Source organism: Phyllobates terribilis, unplaced genomic scaffold (assembly GCF_046119375.1).
Source record: "Phyllobates terribilis strain yellow unplaced genomic scaffold, ASM4611937v1 Scaffold_11__3_contigs__length_659146591, whole genome shotgun sequence".
Lineage (NCBI taxonomy): Eukaryota > Metazoa > Chordata > Amphibia > Anura > Dendrobatidae > Phyllobates > Phyllobates terribilis.
In genome coordinates, this window is record NW_027362771.1 from 609,879,387 (window position 1) to 609,897,679 (window position 18,293).

The window sequence follows — 18,293 nt, forward strand, 5'->3', positions numbered from 1 at the left end:
TTGGCTTTTCTTTAACTTTTGACTTACTTCCAAAATCCTTTCTTACTGCTTTTGGTCTCTCTTGCAAGCCTCACTTCATTACTGGCTTTAGCTCTTCTAACGCTAGCCCACCTTTCCCTGCAGACAGCATTATATTCTTCTTTAGATATGAACCCTTCTTTGCATTTGATATTCATTTCTTTGTTCCTTTTTAGCAAGCTTTTAAGTTTAGTATTCAGCCATCCTGGTCTCCATAAATGCTTTCCATTCTTCCTTCTTTTTGGGATTGTTACTGATTGTGCAGTGAGAATTTAATTTAGCAAAATCTCCCATCCTTCCTGGACATTTCTTTCCTTTAGAACATCCTACTTTTCCTTCCTTTTTACTGAGTCCATTAAAAACTGCCTTTCTACAGTCCAATCTTAAAATCTCAGTTTTTGCAGGTTTTCCACCTTTTGTAGTTCAAAAGTATAGGATAAAATTACCGCTGCCTCCTAAATTCTCAACCCCCTATACTTCCTCAACTGTTTCCCAATTTTTGGTAAAAATTAGATCCAAATAAATAATGGCAGCGGTGAGATTTGAACCCATGCCTCCAGAGAGACTGGAGCCTTAATCCAGCACCTTAGACCGCTCGGCCACGCTACCTCATACGGAATTTCAAACTTATTTAAATCAGAAATTTGCTAATGATATAAGTTGTGGAAAACATTGTATAACTAATTAGACAAAAATACAAATGTTATTATGCATGAGCAACGTAATTATCAGGGATTTGTTTGTACATTGACTCTGGGGCACCATTTTGCAAAACATATGACTTGTATCCAGATATTTAACTAATCTTTCCTCTGTTGGCTCAACCGCTAATTTTTAGATATCACTGAATTAGGTGGTATAGATTACTTGCTATGATCTCCCACATACAGGACACTCAAACTTGAAGGATTCCTACACCCCTGCCTGTAGACTAACATTGGGCTCGATGCTCGGGTCGAGCACCCGAGTATCACAGTGAGCTTGGCCCGAGCTTCGAGCACCCAAGCATTTTAGTGCTCGCTCAACACTAATATGAACCCTTTTTTCCATTTGATATTCATTCATTTGTTCGTTTTTAGCAAGCTTTTAAGTTCAGTATTCAGCCACCATGGTCTCCATAAATGCTTTCCATTCTTTCTTCTTTTCGGGATTGTTACTGATTGTGCAGTGAGAATTTAATTTAGCAAAATCTCCCATCCTTCCTGGACATTTCTTTCCTTTTGAACATCCTACCTTTCCTTCCTTTTTACTGAGTCCATTAAAAACTGCCTTTCTACAGTCCAATCTTAAAATCTCAGTTTTCGCAGGTTTTCATCCTTTTGTAGTTGAAAATTATAGGATAGCATGATCGCTGCCTCCTAAGTTCTCAATCTCCTTTACTTCCTCAACCGTTTCCTAATTTTTGGTAAAAATTGGATCCAAATAAATAATGGTAGTGGTGGGATCTGAACCCACGCCTCCAGAGAAACTGGAGCCTAAATCCAGAGTCTTAGACCGATCAGCCATGCTACCTCTAACAGAAGTTTAAAGTTATTTATATCAGAAGTTTGCTTTTGATGCAAGTGGCAGAAAATATTTTATATCCAATAAGACAAAAAGACAAATGTTATTATGCAACAGCAACGTAATTATCAGGGAATTGTTTGTACATTGACTCTGGGGCACCATTTTACAAAACATATGACTTCTATCCAGATATTTAACTAATCTTTCCTCTGTTGGCTCATCCACTAATTTTTAGATATCACTGAATTAGGTGGTATAGATTACTTGCTATGATCTCCCATATACAGGACCCTCAAACATGAAGGATTCCTACACCCCTGCCTGTACGTAACAGATAATCAGAAGCAGCAGCAAGGAAGACATTATACAGCAGAGCAGAGCAGTGTAGCTATGAATTCATCACTAGGGTGACTTACTGGAAAGCAGCAGAAGCAGCATGGCTCTGTTTATGTTTGCTAATCACTCTGCTCATCCTGTATTGATAATCCTAAAAAGGCAGCAGGGATATGAGCTAGCAGTTAGACTTCTTTTGACCAAGATTGATTTTGGCAAATTTTGAGAATGGTTGATCATTGATTGAACTGACATGGATGTAACATAGATGGTAAATTATGTAGCTAATTCTTATGCCTAAAGCCAACATGACTATTCATATGCCGTATTCATACGTATGACTTGCTCACATGTTCCTTTTCTTCTACAGCACAGTGAAGATCACTTGATGTTACATGTGCTTTCTTAGAGAACACAGAAGCAAAACAGGAATTTAAAAGTTCAGTCTTCTCAACATCATTATTGACCACTTTACCCTTTTCATCTTTTAAAAATCCTATAGCATCTTTGGCTTTTCTTTAACTTTGACTTACTTCCAAAATCCTTTCGTATTGCTTTTGGTCTCTCTTGCAAACCTCAATTCATTACTGGCTTTAGCTCTTCTAACGCTAGCCCACCTTTCCCTGCAGACAGCATTATATTCTTCTTTAGATATGAACCCTTCTTTTCACTTGATATTCATTTCTTTGTTCCTTTTTAGCAAGCTTTTAAGTTCAGTATTCAGCCATCCTGGTCTCCAAAAATGCTTTCCATTCTTCCTTCTTTTCGGGATTGTTACTGATTGTGCAGTGAGAATTTAATTTATCAAAACCTCCCATCCTTCCTGGACATTTCTTTCCTTTAGAACATTCTACCTTTCCTTCCATTTCACTGAGTCCATTAAAAACTGCCTTTCTACAGTCCAATCTTAAAATCTCAGTTTTCGCAGGTTTTCCACCTTTTGTAGTTCAAAAGTATAGGATAGAATTACCGCTGTCTCCTAAATTCTCATTCCCCTTTACTTCCTCAACTGTTTCCTAATTTTTGGTAAAAATTAGATCCAAATAAATAATGGCAGCGGTGGGATTTGAACCCACGCCTCCAGAGAGACTGGAGCCTTAATCCAGCACCTTAGACCACTCGGCCACGCTACCTCATATAGATGTTCAATCTTATTTAAATCAGAAATTTGCTAATGATATAAGTTGCGGGAAACATTTTATAACTAACTAGACAAAAATACAAATGTTATTATGCATGAGCAATGCAGTTATCAGGGATTTGTTTGTACATTGACTCTGGGGCACCATTTTACAAAACATATGACTTGTATCCAGATATTTAACTAATCTTTCCTCTGTTGGCTCATCCACTAATTTTTAGATATCACTGAATTAGGTGGTATAGATTACTTGCTATGATCTCCCATATACAGGACCCTCAAACATGAAGGATTCCTACACCCCTGCCTGTACGTAACAGATAATCAGAAGCAGCAGCAAGGAAGACATTATACAGCAGAGCAGAGCAGTGTAGCTATGAATTCATCACTAGGGTGACTTACTGGAAAGCAGCAGAAGCAGCATGGCTCTGTTTATGTTTGCTAATCACTCTGCTCATCCTGTATTGATAATCCTAAAAAGGCAGCAGGGATATGAGCTAGCAGTTAGACTTCTTTTGACCAAGATTGATTTTGGCAAATTTTGAGAATGGTTGATCATTGATTGAACTGACATGGATGTAACATAGATGGTAAATTATGTAGTTAATTCTGATGCCTAAAGCCAACATGACTATTCATATGCCGTATTCATACGTATGACTTGCTCACATGTTCCTTTTCTTCTACAGCACAGTGAAGATCACTTGATGTTACATTTGCTTTCTTAGAGAACACAGAAGCAAAACAGGAATTTAAAAGTTCAGTCTTCTCAACATCATTATTGACCACTTTACCCTTTTCATCCTTTAAAAATCCTATAGCATCTTTGGCTTTTCTTTAACTTTTGACTTACTTCCAAAATCCTTTCGTATTGCTTTTGGTCTCTCTTGCAAACCTCAATTCATTACTGGCTTTATCTCTTCTAACGCTAGCCCACCTTTCCCTGCAGACAGCATTATATTCTTCTTTAGAAATGAACCCTTCTTTTCACTTGATATTCATTTCTTTGTTCCTTTTTAGCAAGCTTTTAAGTTCAGTATTCAGCCATCCTGGTCTCCATAAATGCTTTCCATTCTTCCTTCTTTTCGGGATTGTTACTGATTGAGCAGTGAGAATTTAATTTATCAAAACCTCCCATCCTTCCTGGACATTTCTTTCCTTTAGAACATTCTACCTTTCCTTCCATTTTACTGAGTCCATTAAAAACTGCCTTTCTACAGTCCAATCTTAAAATCTCAGTTTTCGCAGGTTTTCCACCTTTTGTAGTTCAAAAGTATAGGATAGAATTACCGCTGTCTCCTAAATTCTCAATCCCCTTTACTTCCTCAACTGTTTCCTAATTTTTGGTAAAAATTAGATCCAAAGAAATAATGGCAGCGGTGGGATTTGAACCCACGCCTCCAGAGAGACTGGAGCCTTAATCCAGCGCCTTAGACCGCTCGGCCACGCTAACTCATATAGATGTTCAATCTTATTTAAATCAGAAATTTGCTAATGATATAAGTTGCGGGAAACATTGTATAACTAACTAGACAAAAATACAAATGTTATTATGCATGAGCAATGCAGTTATCAGGGATTTGTTTGTACATTGACTCTGGGGCACCATTTTACAAAACATATGACTTGTATCCAGATATTTAACTAATCTTTCCTCTGTTGTCTCATCCACTAATTTTTAGATATCACTGAATTAGGTCTTATAGATTACTTGCTATGATCTCCCATATACAGGACCCTCAAACATGAAGGATTCCTACACCCCTGCCTGTACGTAACAGATAATCAGAAGCAGCAGCAAGGAAGACATTATACAGCAGTGCAGAGCAGTGTAGCTATGAATTCATCACTAGGGTGACTTACTGGAAAGCAGCAGAAGCAGCATGGCTCTGTTTATGTTTGCTAATCACTCTGCTCATCCTGTATTGATAATCCTAAAAAGGCAGCAGGGATATGAGCTAGCAGTTAGACTTCTTTTGACCAAGATTGATTTTGGCAAATTTTGAGAATAGTTGATCATTGATTGAACTGACATGGATGTAACATAGATGGTAAATTATGTAGTTAATTCTGATGCCTAAAGCCAACATGACTATTCATATGCCGTATTCATACGTATGACTTGCTCACATGTTCCTTTTCTTCTACAGCACAGTGAAGATCACTTGATGTTACATTTGCTTTCTTAGAGAACACAGAAGCAAAACAGGAATTTAAAAGTTCAGTCTTCTCAACATCATTATTGACCACTTTACCCTTTTCATCCTTTAAAAATCCTATAGCATCTTTGGCTTTTCTTTAACTTTTGACTTACTTCCAAAATCCTTTCGTATTGCTTTTGGTCTCTCTTGCAAACCTCAATTCATTACTGGCTTTATCTCTTCTAACGCTAGCCCACCTTTCCCTGCAGACAGCATTATATTCTTCTTTAGATATGAACCCTTCTTTTCACTTGATATTCATTTCTTTGTTCCTTTTTAGCAAGCTTTTAAGTTCAGTATTCAGCCATCCTGGTCTCCATAAATGCTTTCCATTCTTCCTTCTTTTCGGGATTGTTACTGATTGTGCAGTGAGAATTTAATTTATCAAAACCTCCCAACCTTCCTGGGCATTTCTTTCCTTTAGAACATTCTACCTTTCCTTCCATTTTACTGAGTCCATTAAAAACTGCCTTTCTACAGTCTAATCTTAAAATCTCAGTTTTCGCAGGTTTTCCACCTTTTGTAGTTCAAAAGTATAGGATAGAATTACCGCTGTCTCCTAAATTCTCAATCCCCTTTACTTCCTCAACTGTTTCCTAATTTTTGGTAAAAATTAGATCCAAAGAAATAATGGCAGCAGTGGGATTTGAACCCACGCCTCCAGAGAGACTGGAGCCTTAATCCAGCGCCTTAGACCGCTCGGCCACGCTACCTCATATAGATGTTCAATCTTATTTAAATCAGAAATTTGCTAATGATATAAGTTGCGGGAAACATTGTATAACTAACTAGACAAAAATACAAATGTTATTATGCATGAGCAATGCAGTTATCAGGGATTTGTTTGTACATTGACTCTGGGGCACCATTTTACAAAACATATGACTTGTATCCAGATATTTAACTAATCTTTCCTCTGTTGGCTCATCCACTAATTTTTAGATATCACTGAATTAGGTGGTATAGATTACTTGCTATGATCTCCCATATACAGGACCCTCAAACATGAAGGATTCCTACACCCCTGCCTGTACGTAACAGATAATCAGAAGCAGCAGCAAGGAAGACATTATACAGCAGAGCAGAGCAGTGTAGCTATGAATTCATCACTAGGGTGACTTACTGGAAAGCAGCAGAAGCAGCATGGCTCTGTTTATGTTTGCTAATCACTCTGCTCATCCTGTATTGATAATCCTAAAAAGGCAGCAGGGATATGAGCTAGCAGTTAGACTTCTTTTGACCAAGATTGATTTTGGCAAATTTTGAGAATGGTTGATCATTGATTGAACTGACATGGATGTAACATAGATGGTAAATTATGTAGTTAATTCTGATGCCTAAAGCCAACATGACTATTCATATGCCGTATTCATACGTATGACTTGCTTACATGTTCCTTTTCTTCTACAGCACAGTGAAGATCACTTGATGTTACATTTGCTTTCTTAGAGAACACAGAAGCAAAACAGGAATTTAAAAGTTCAGTCTTCTCAACATCATTATTGACCACTTTACCCTTTTCATCCTTTAAAAATCCTATAGCATCTTTGGCTTTTCTTTAACTTTTGACTTACTTCCAAAATCCTTTCGTATTGCTTTTGGTCTCTCTTGCAAACCTCAATTCATTACTGGCTTTATCTCTTCTAACGCTAGCCCACCTTTCCCTGCAGACAGCATTATATTCTTCTTTAGATATGAACCCTTCTTTTCACTTGATATTCATTTCTTTGTTCCTTTTTAGCAAGCTTTTAAGTTCAGTATTCAGCCATCCTGGTCTCCATAAATACTTCCCATTCTTCCTTCTTTTCGGGATTGTTACTGATTGTGCAGTGAGAATTTAATTTATCAAAACCTCCCATCCTTACTGGACATTTCTTTCCTTTAGAACATTCTACCTTTCCTTCCATTTTACTGAGTCCATTAAAAACTGCCTTTCTACAGACCAATCTTAAAATTTCAGTTTTCGCAGGTTTTCCACCTTTTGTAGTTCAAAAGTATAGGATAGAATTACCGCTGTCTCCTAAATTCTCAATCCCCTTTACTTCCTCAACTGTTTCCTAATTTTTGGTAAAAATTAGATCCAAATAAATAATAGCAGCGGTGGGATTTGAACCCACGCCTCCAGAGAGACTGGAGACTTAATCCAGCGCCTTAGACCGCTCTGCCACACTACCTCATATACATGTTCAAACTTATTTAAATCAGAAATTTGCTAATGATATAAGTTGCGGGAAACATTGTATAACTATTTAGACAAAAATACCAATGTTATTATGCATGAGCAATGCAGTTATCAGGGATTTGTTTGTACATTGACTCTGGGGCACCATTTTACAAAACATATGACTTGTATCCAGATATTTAACTAATCTTTCCTCTGTTGGCTCATCCACTAATTTTTAGATATCACTGAATTAGGTGGTATAGATTACTTGCTATGATCTCCCATATACAGGACCCTCAAACTTGAAGGATTCCTACACCCCTGCCTGTACGTAACAGATAATCAGAAGCAGCAAGGAAGACATTATACAGCAGTGCAGAGCAGTGTAGCTATGAATTCATCACTAGGGTGACTTACTGGAAAGTAGCAGAAGCTGCATGGCTCTGTTTATGTTTGCTAATCACTCTACTCATCCTGTATTGATAATCCTAAAAAGGCAGCAGGGATATGAGCTAGCAGTTAGACTTCATTTGACCAAGATTGATTTTGGCAAATTTTGAGAATCGTTGATCATTGATTGAACTGACATCGATGTAACATAGATGGTAAATTATGTAATTATTTCTGATGCCTAAAGCCAACATGACTATTCATATGCCGTATTCTTATGTATGACTTGCTCACATGTTCCTTTTCTTCTACAGCACAGTGAAGATCACTTGATGTTACATTTGCTTTCTTAGAGAACACAGAAGCAAAGCAGGAATTTAAAAGTTCAGTCTTCTCAACATCATTATTGACCACTTTACCCTTTTCATCCTTTAAAAATCCTATAGCATCTTTGGCTTTTCTTTAACTTTTGACTTACTTCCAAAATCCTTTCTTATTGCTTTTGGTCTCTCTTGCAAGCCTCACTTCATTACTGGCTTTAGCTCTTCTAACGCTAGCCCACCTTTCCCTGCAGACAGCATTATATTCTTCTTTAGATATGAACCCTTCTTTTCATTTGATATTCATTTCTTTGTTCCTTTTTAGCAAGCTTTTAAGTTCAGGATTCAGCCATCCTGGTCTCCATAAATGCTTTCCATTCTTCCTTCTTTTCGGGATTGTTACTGATTGTGCAGTGAGAATTTAATTTAGCAAAATCTCCCATCCTTCCTGGACATTTCTTTCCTTTATAACATTCTACCTTTCCTTTCTTTTTACTGAGTCCATTAAAAACTGCCTTTCTACAGTCCAATCTTAAAATCTCAGTTTTCGCAGGTTTTCCACCTTTTGTAGTTCAAAAGTATAGGATAAAATTACAGCTGTCTCCTAAATTCTCAAACCCCTTTACTTCCTCAACTGTTTCCTAATTTTTGGTAAAAATTAGCTCCAAATAAATAATGGCAGCGGTGGGATTTGAACCCACGCCTACAGAGAGGCTGGAGCTTTACTCCAGAGACTTAGACTGCTCGGCCACGCTACCTCTTATGGATTATAATCTTATTTAAATAAGATATTTGCTAATGATATAAGTGGCAGAAAACATTATATATCTAATTAGACAAAAATACAAATGTTATTATGCATGAGCAACGTAATTTTCAGGGATTTGTTTGTACATTGACTCTGGGGCACCATTTTGCAAAACATATGACTTGTATCCAGATATTTAACTAATCTTTCCTCTGTTGGCTCAACCGCTAATTTTTAGATATCACTGAATTAGGTGGTATAGATTACTTGCTATGATCTCCCACATACAGGACACTCAAACATGAAGGATTCCTACACCCCTGCCTGTACGTAACAGATAATCAGAAGCAGCAGCAAGGAAGACATTATACAGCAGTGCAGAGCAGTGTAGCAATGAGTTCGTCACTAAGGTGACTTACTGGAAAGCAGCAGAAGCAGCATGGCTCTGTTTATGTTTGCTAATCACTCTGCTCATCCTGTATTGATAATCCTAAAAAGGCAGCAGGGATATGAGCTAGCAGTTAGACTTCATTTGACCAAGATTGATTTTGGCAAATTTTGAGAATCGTTGATCATTGATTGAACTGACATCGATGTAACATAGATGGTAAATTATGTAATTAATTCTGATGCCTAAAGCCAACATGACTATTCATATGCCGTATTCTTATGTATGACTTGCTCACATGTTCCTTTTCTTCTACAGCACAGTGAAGATCACTTGATGTTACATTTGCTTTCTTAGAGAACACCGAAGCAAAACAGGAATTTAAAAGTTCAGTCTTCTCAACATCATTATTGACCACTTTACCCTTTTCATCCTTTAAAAATCCTATAGCATCTTTGGCTTTTCTTTAACTTTTGACTTACTTCCAAAATCCTTTCTTATTGCTTTTGGTCTCTCTTGCAAGCCTCACTTCATTACTGGCTTTAGCTCTTCTAACGCTAGCCCACCTTTCCCTGCAGACAGCATTATATTCTTCTTTAGATATGAACCCTTCTTTTCATTTGATATTCATTTCTTTGTTCTTTTTTAGCAAGCTTTTAAGTTCAGTATTCAGCCATCCTGGTCTCCATAAATGCTTTCCATTCTTCCTTCTTTTTGGGATTGTTACTGATTGTGCAGTGAGAATTTAATTTAGCAAAATCTCCCATCCTTCCTGGACATTTCTTTCCTTTAGAACATCCTACTTTTCCTTCCTTTTTACTGAGTCCATTAAAAACTGCCTTTCGACAGTCCAATCTTAAAATCTCAGTTTTCGCAGGTTTTGCACCTTTTGTAGTTCAAAAGTATAGGATAAAATTACCGCTGCCTCCTAAATTCTCAACCCCCTATACTTCCTCAACTGTTTCCAAATTTTTAGTAAAAATTAGATCCAAATAAATAATGGCAGCGGTGATATTTGAACCCATGCCTCCACAGAGACTGGAGCCTTAATCCAGAGCCTTAGACCGCTCGGCTACACTACCTCATACGGTTGTTCAAACTTATTTAAATCAGAAATTTGCTAATGATATAAGTTGCGGAAAACATTGTATAACTAATTAGACAAAAATACAAATGTTATTATGCATGAGCAACGCAGTTATCAGGGATTTGTTTGTACATTGACTCTGGGGCACCATTTTACAAAACATATGACTTGTATCCAAATATTTAACTAATCTTTCCTCTGTTGGCTCATCCGCTAATTTTTAGATATCACTGAATTAGGTGGTATAGATTACTTGCTATGATCTCCCATATACAGGACCCTCAAACATGAAGGATTCCTACACCCCTGCCTGTACGTAACAGTTAATCAGAAGCAGCAGCAAGGAAGACATTATACAGCAGTGCAGAGCAGTGTAGCAATGAGTTCGTCACTAAGGTGACTTACTGGAAAGCAGCAGAAGCAGCATGGCTCTGTTTATGTTTGCTAATCACTCTGCTCATCCTGTATTGATAATCCTAAAAAGGCAGCAGGGATATGAGCTAGCAGTTAGACTTCATTTGACCAAGATTGATTTTGGCAAATTTTGAGAATCGTTGATCATTGATTGAACTGACATCGATGTAACATAGATGGTAAATTATGTAATTAATTCTGATGCCTAAAGCCAACATGACTATTCATATGCCGTATTCTTATGTATGACTTGCTCACATGTTCCTTTTCTTCTACAGCACAGTGAAGATCACTTGATGTTACATTTGCTTTCTTAGAGAACACCGAAGCAAAACAGGAATTTAAAAGTTCAGTCTTCTCAACATCATTATTGACCACTTTACCCTTTTCATCCTTTAAAAATCCTATAGCATCTTTGGCTTTTCTTTAACTTTTGACTTACTTCCAAAATCCTTTCTTATTGCTTTTGGTCTCTCTTGCAAGCCTCACTTCATTACTGGCTTTAGCTCTTCTAACGCTAGCCCACCTTTCACTGCAGACAGCATTATATTCTTCTTTAGATATGAACCCTTCTTTTCATTTGATATTCATTTCTTTGTTCCTTTTTAGCAAGCTTTTAAGTTCAGTATTCAGCCATCCTGGTCTCCATAAATGCTTTCCATTCTTCCTTCTTTTTGGGATTGTTACTGATTGTGCAGTGAGAATTTAATTTAGCAAAATCTCCCATCCTTCCTGGACATTTCTTTCCTTTAGAACATCCTACTTTTCCTTCCTTTTTACTGAGTCCATTAAAAACTGCCTTTCGACAGTCCAATCTTAAAATCTCAGTTTTCGCAGGTTTTGCACCTTTTGTAGTTCAAAAGTATAGGATAAAATTACCGCTGCCTCCTAAATTCTCAACCCCCTATACTTCCTCAACTTTTTCCAAATTTTTAGTAAAAATTAGATCCAAATAAATAATGGCAGCGGTGATATTTGAACCCACGCCTCCAGAGACTGGAGCCTTAATCCAGAGCCTTAGACCGCTCGGCTACACTACCTCATACGGTTGTTCAAACTTATTTAAATCAGAAATTTGCTAATGATATAAGTTGCGGAAAACATTGTATAACTAATTAGACAAAAATACAAATGTTATTATGCATGAGCAACGCAGTTATCAGGGATTTGTTTGTACATTGACTCTGGGGCACCATTTTACAAAACATATGACTTGTATCCAAATATTTAACTAATCTTTCCTCTGTTGGCTCATCCGCTAATTTTTAGATATCACTGAATTAGGTGGTATAGATTACTTGCTATGATCTCCCATATACAGGACCCTCAAACATGAAGGATTCCTACACCCCTGCCTGTACGTAACAGTTAATCAGAAGCAGCAGCAAGGAAGACATTATACAGCAGTGCAGAGCAGTGTAGCTATGAATCCATCACTAGGGTGACTTACTGGAAAGCAGCAGAAGCAGCATGGCTCTGTTTATGTTTGCTAATCACTCTACTCATCCTGTATTGATAATCTTAAAAAGGCAGCAGGGATATGAGCTAGCAGTTAGACTTCTTTTGACCAAGATTGATTTTGGCAAATTTTTTTGAGAATGGTTGATCATTGATTGAACTGACATGGATGTAACATAGATGGTAAATTATGTAGTTAATTCTGATGCCTAAAGCCAACATGACTATTCATATCCCGTACTCATACGTATGACTTGCTCACATGTTCCTTTTCTTCTACAGCACAGTGAAGATCACTTGATGTTACATTTGCTTTCTTAGAGAACACAGAAGCAAAACAGGAATTTAAAAGTTCAGTCTTCTCAACATCATTATTGACCACATTACCCTTTTCATCTTTTAAAAATCCTATAGCATCTTTGGCTTTTCTTTAACTTTTGACTTACTTCCAAAATCCTTTCTTATTGCTTTTGGTCTCTCTTGCAAGCCTCAATTCATTACTGGCTTTAGCTCTTCTAACGCTAGCACAGCTTTCCCTGCAGACAGCATTATATTCTTCTTTAGATATGAACCCTTCTTTCCATTTTATACTCATTTCTTTGTTCCTTTTCAGCAAGCTTTTAAGTTCCGTATTCAGCCATCCTGGTCTCAATAAATGCTTTCCATTCTTCCTTCTTTTCGGGATTGTTACTGATTGAGCAATGAGAATTAAATTTAGCAAAATCTCCCATCCTTCCTGGACATTTCTTTCCTTTAGAACATCCTACCTTTCCTTCCTTTTTACTGAGTCCATTAAAAACTGCCTTTCTACAGTCCAATCTTAAAATCTCAGTTTTCGCAGGTTTTCCTCCTTTTGTAGTTCAAAATTATAGGATAGCATGATCGCTGCCTCCTAAGTTCTCAATTCCCTTTACTTCCTCAACCGTTTCCTAATTTTTGGTAAAAATTAGATCCAAATAAATAATAGCAGTCTTTGGATTTGAACACACACCTCCAGAGAGACTGGAGCCTAAATCCAGCACCTTGGACCACTCGGCCACGCTACCTCTTACATATGTTTAAGGTTATTTATATCAAAAGTTTGCTTTTGATGTAAGTGGCAGAAAATATTTTATATCCAATAATACAAAAAGACAAATGTTATTATGCAACAGCAATGTAATTATCAGGGAATTGTTTGTACATTGACTCTGGGACACCTTTTTAAAAACATATGACTTGTATCCAGATATTTAAATAATCTTTCCTATGTTGGCTCATCCGCTAATTTTTAGATATCACTGAATTAGGTGGTATAGATTACTTGCGATGATCTCCCATATACAGGACCCTCAAACATGAAGGATTCCTACACCGCTGCCTGTACGTAACAGATAATCAGAAGCAGCAGCAAGGAAGATATCATACAGCAGTGCAGAGCAGTGTAGCTATGAATCCATCACTAGGGTGACTTACTGGAAAGCAGCAGAAGCAGCATGGCTCTGTTTATACTTGCTAATCACTCTACTCATCCTGTATTGATAATCCTAAAAAGGCAGCAGGGATATGAGCTAGCAGTTAGACTTCTTTTGACCAAGATTGATTTTGGCAAATTTTGAGAATGGTTGATCATTGATTGAACTGACATGGATGTAACATAGATGGTAAATTATGTAGTTAAATCTGATGCCTAAAGCCAACATGACTATTCATATGCAGTATTCATACGTATGACTTGGTCACATGTTCCTTTTCTTCTACAGCACAGTGAAGATCACTTGATGTTACATTTGCTTTCTTAGAGAATAGAGAAGCCAAAAAGGAAGGCTCTTGCAAGCCTCACTTCATTACTGGCTTTTGCTCTTCTAATGCTAGCCCAGCTTTCCCTGCAGACAGCATTATATTCTTTAGATATGAACCCTTCTTTTCATTTGATATTCATTTCTTTGTTCCTTTTTAGCAAGCTTTTAAGTTCAGTATTTAGCCATCCTGGTCTCCATAAATTCTTCCTTCTTTTCGGGATTGTTACTGATTGTGCAGTGAGAATTTAATTTAGCAAAATCTCCCATCCTTCCTGGACATTTCTTTCCTTTATAACATTCTACCTTTCCTTCCTTTTTACTGAGTCCATTAAAAACTGCCTTTCTACAGTCCAATCTTAAAATCTCAGTTTTCGCAGGTTTTCCACCTTTTGTAGTTCAAAAGTATAGGGTAGAATTACCGCTGTCTCCTAAATTCTCAATCCCCTTTACTTCCTCAACTGTTTCCTAATTTTTGGTAAAAATTAGATCCAAATAAATAATGGCAGCGGTGGGATTTGAACCCACGCCTCCAGAGAAACTGGAGCCTTAATCCAGCGCCTTAGACCGCTCGGCCACGCTACCTCATACGGATGTTCAAACTTATTTAAATCAGATATTTGCTAATGATATAAGTGGCAGAAAACATTGTATATCTAATTAGACAAAAATACAAATGTTATTATGCATGAGCAACGTAATTATTAGGGATTTGTTTGTACATTGACTCTGGGGCACCATTTTGCAAAACATATGACTTGTATCCAGACATTTAACTAATATTTCCTCTGTTGGCTCAATTGCTAATTTTTAGATATCACTGAATTAGGTGGTATAGATAACTTGCTATGATCTCCCACATACAGGACACTCAAAAATGAAGGATTCCTACACCCCTGCCTGTATGTAACAGATAATCAGAAGCAGCAGCAAGGAAGACATTATACAGCAGTGCAGAGCAGTGTAGCAATGAGTTCGTCACTAGGGTGACTTACTGGAAAGCAGCAGAAGCAGCATGGCTCTGTTTATGTTTGCTAATCACTCTGCTCATCCTGTATTGATAATCCTAAAAAGGCAGCAGGGATATGAGCTAGCAGTTAGACTTCATTTGACCAAGTTTGATTTTGGCAAATTTTGAGAATCGTTGATCATTGATTGAACTGACATCGATGTAACATAGATGGTAAATTATGTAATTAATTCTGATGCCTAAAGCCAACATGACTATTCATATGCTGTATTCTTATGTATGATTTGCTCACATGTTCCTTTTCTTCTACAGCACAGTGAAGATCACTTGATGTTACATTTGCTTTCTTAATGAACACAGAAGCAAAACAGGAATTTAAAAGTACAGTCTTCTCAACATCATTATTGACCACTTTACCCTTTTCATCCTTTAAAAATCCTATAGCATCTTTGGCTTTTCTTTAACTTTTGACTTACTTCCAAAAACCTTTCTTATTGCCTTTGGTCTCTCTTGCAAGCCTCACTTCATTACTGGCTTTAGCTCTTCTAAAGCTAGCACAGCTTTCCCTGCAGACAGCATTATATTCTTTAGATATGAACCCTTCTTTTCATTTGATATTCATTTCTTTGTTCCTTTTTAGCAAGCTTTTCATTTCAGTATTTAGCCATCCTGGTCTCCATAAATGCTTTCCATTTTTCCTTCTTTTCGGGATTGTTACTGATTGTGCAGTGAGAATTTAATTTAGCAAAATCCCCCATCCTTCCTGGACATTTCTTTCCTTTATAACATTCTACCTTTCCTTCCTTTTTACTGAGTCCATTAAAAACTGCCTTTCTACAGTCCAATCTTAAAATCTTAGTTTTCACAGGTTTTCCACTTTTGTAGTTCAAAAGTATAGGATAGAATTAACGCTGCCTCCTAAATTCTCAATCCCCTTTACTTCCTCAACTGTTTTCTAATTTTTGGTAAAAATTATATCCAAATAAATAATGGCTACAATGGGATTTGAACCCACGCCTCCAGAGAGACTGGAGCCTTTCTCCAGCACCTAAGACCACTCGGCCACGCTACCTCATACGGATGTTCAAACTTATTTAAATCAGAAATTTGCTAATGATATAAGTGGCAGAAAACATTGTATATCTAATTAGACAAAAAATACAAATGTTATTATGCATGAGCAACGTAGTTATCATGGATTTGTTTTTACATTGACTCTGGGGCACCATTTTGCAAAACATATGACTTGTCTCCAGATATTTAACTAATCTTTCCTCTGTTGGCTCATCCGCTAATTTTTAGATATCACTGAATTAGGTGGTATAGATTACTTGCTATGATCTCCCACATACAGGACACTCAAACATGAAGGATTCCTACACCCCTGCCTGTACGTAACAGATAATCAGAAGCAGCAGCAAGTAAGACATTATACAGCAGTGCAGAGCAGTGTAGCTATGAGTTCATCACTAGGGTGACTTACTGGAAAGCAGCAGAAGCAGCATGGCTCTGTTTATGTTTGTAATCACTGTGCTCATCCTGTATTGATAATCCTAAAAAGGCAGCAGGGATATGAGCTAGCAGTTAGACCTCATTTGACCAAGATTGATTTTGGCAAATTTTGAGAATGGTTGATCATTGATTGAACTGACATGGATGTAACATATATGGTAAATTATGTAACTAATTCTGATGCCTAAAGCTAACATGAACACTCATATGCAGTATTCATACGTATGACTTTTTCACATGTTCCTTTTCTTCTACAGCACAGTGAAGATCACTTGATGTTACATTTGCTTTCTTAGAGAACAGAGAAGCCAAATAGGAATTTAAAAGTTCAGTCTTCTCAACATCATTATTGACCACATTACCCTTTTCATCTTTTAAAAATCCTATAGCATCTTTGGCTTTTCTTTAACTTTTGACTTACTTCCAAAATCCTTTCTTATTGCTTTTGGTCTCTCTTGCAAGCCTCAATTCATTACGGGGTTTAGCTCTTCTAACGCTAGCCCAGCTTTCCCTGCAGACAGCATTATATTCTTCTTTAGATATGAACCCTTCTTTCCATTTGATACTCATTTCTTTGTTCCTTTTAATCAAGCTTTTAAGTTCAGTATTCAGCCTTCCTGGTCTCAATAAATGCTTTCCATTCTTCCTTCTTTTCGGGATTGTTACTGATTGTGCAGTGAGAATTAAATTTAGCAAAATCTCCCATCTTTCCTGGACATTTCTTTCCTTTAGAACATCCTACCTTTCCTTACTTTTTACTGAGTCCATTAAAAACTGCCTTTCTACAGTAGAATCTTAAAATCTCAGTTTTCGCAGGTTTTCCTCCTTTTGTAGTTCAAAATTATAGGATAGCATGATCGCTGCCTCCTAAGTTCTCAACCCCCTTTACTTCCTCAACCGTTTCCTAATTTTTGGTAAAAATTTGATCTAAATAAATAATGGCAGCGGTGGGATTTGAACCCACGCCTCCAGAGAGACTAGAGCCTAAATCCAGCGCCTTAGACCGCTCGGCCACGCTTCCTCTTACATATGTTTTAACTTATTTATATCAGAAGTTTGCTTTTGATGTAAGTGGCAGAAAATATTTTATATCCAATATGACAAAAAGACAAATGTTATTATGCAACAGCAACGTAATTATCAGGGAATTGTTTGTACATTGAGTTTGGGGCACCATTTTACAAAACATATGACTTGTATCCAGATATTTAACTAATCTTTCCTCTGTTGGCTCATCCGCTAATTTTTAGATATCACTGAACTAGGTGGTATAGATTATTTGCTATGATCTCCCACATACAGGACACTCAAACATGAAGGATTACTACACCCCTGCCTGTACGTAACAGATAATCAGAAGCAGCAGCAAGGAAGACATTATACAGCAGTGCAGAGCAGTGTAGCTATGAATCCATCACTAGGGTGACTTACTGGAAAGCAGCAGAAGCAGCATGGCTCTGTTTATGTTTGCTAATCACTCTACTCATCCTGTATTGATAATCCTAAAAGGCAGCAGGGATATGAGCTAGCAGTTAGACTTCTTTTGACCAAGATTGACTTTGGCAAATTTTGAGAATGGTTGATCATTGATTGAACTGACATGGATGTAACATAGATGGTAAATTATGTAATTAATTCTGATGCCTAAAGCCAACATGACTATTCACATGCTGTATTCATACGTATGACTTGCTCACATGTTCCTTTTCTTTTACAGCACAGTGAAGATCACTTGATGTTACATTTACTTTCTTAGAGAACACAGAAGCCAAATAGGAAATTAAAAGTTCAGTCTTCTCAACATCATTATTGACCACTTTACCCTTTTCATCTTTTAAAAATCCTAAAGCATCTTTGGCTTTTCT

The 18,293-nt window shown here is 37.1% G+C and overlaps 7 non-coding genes across 7 annotated transcripts; all 7 read right to left on the bottom strand.

The window, feature by feature from the left end:
- Positions 1–545: 545 nt before the first annotated feature.
- Positions 546–627, bottom strand: TRNAL-AAG (transfer RNA leucine (anticodon AAG)). Its single transcript has one exon. It is a non-coding gene; the product is annotated as a tRNA-Leu (tRNA).
- Positions 628–2,908: 2,281 nt separating this feature from the next.
- Positions 2,909–2,990, bottom strand: TRNAL-AAG (transfer RNA leucine (anticodon AAG)). The gene has a single exon. It is a non-coding gene; the product is annotated as a tRNA-Leu (tRNA).
- A 1,379-nt stretch (positions 2,991–4,369) lies between these two features.
- Positions 4,370–4,451, bottom strand: TRNAL-AAG (transfer RNA leucine (anticodon AAG)). Its single transcript has one exon. It is a non-coding gene; the product is annotated as a tRNA-Leu (tRNA).
- Positions 4,452–5,830: 1,379 nt separating this feature from the next.
- Positions 5,831–5,912, bottom strand: TRNAL-AAG (transfer RNA leucine (anticodon AAG)). Its single transcript has one exon. It is a non-coding gene; the product is annotated as a tRNA-Leu (tRNA).
- A 1,379-nt stretch (positions 5,913–7,291) lies between these two features.
- Positions 7,292–7,373, bottom strand: TRNAL-AAG (transfer RNA leucine (anticodon AAG)). The gene has a single exon. It is a non-coding gene; the product is annotated as a tRNA-Leu (tRNA).
- Positions 7,374–14,449: 7,076 nt separating this feature from the next.
- On the bottom strand, positions 14,450–14,531 carry TRNAL-AAG (transfer RNA leucine (anticodon AAG)). Its single transcript has one exon. It is a non-coding gene; the product is annotated as a tRNA-Leu (tRNA).
- A 2,836-nt stretch (positions 14,532–17,367) lies between these two features.
- TRNAL-UAG (transfer RNA leucine (anticodon UAG)) lies at positions 17,368–17,449 on the bottom strand. Its single transcript has one exon. It is a non-coding gene; the product is annotated as a tRNA-Leu (tRNA).
- Positions 17,450–18,293: the final 844 nt, after the last annotated feature.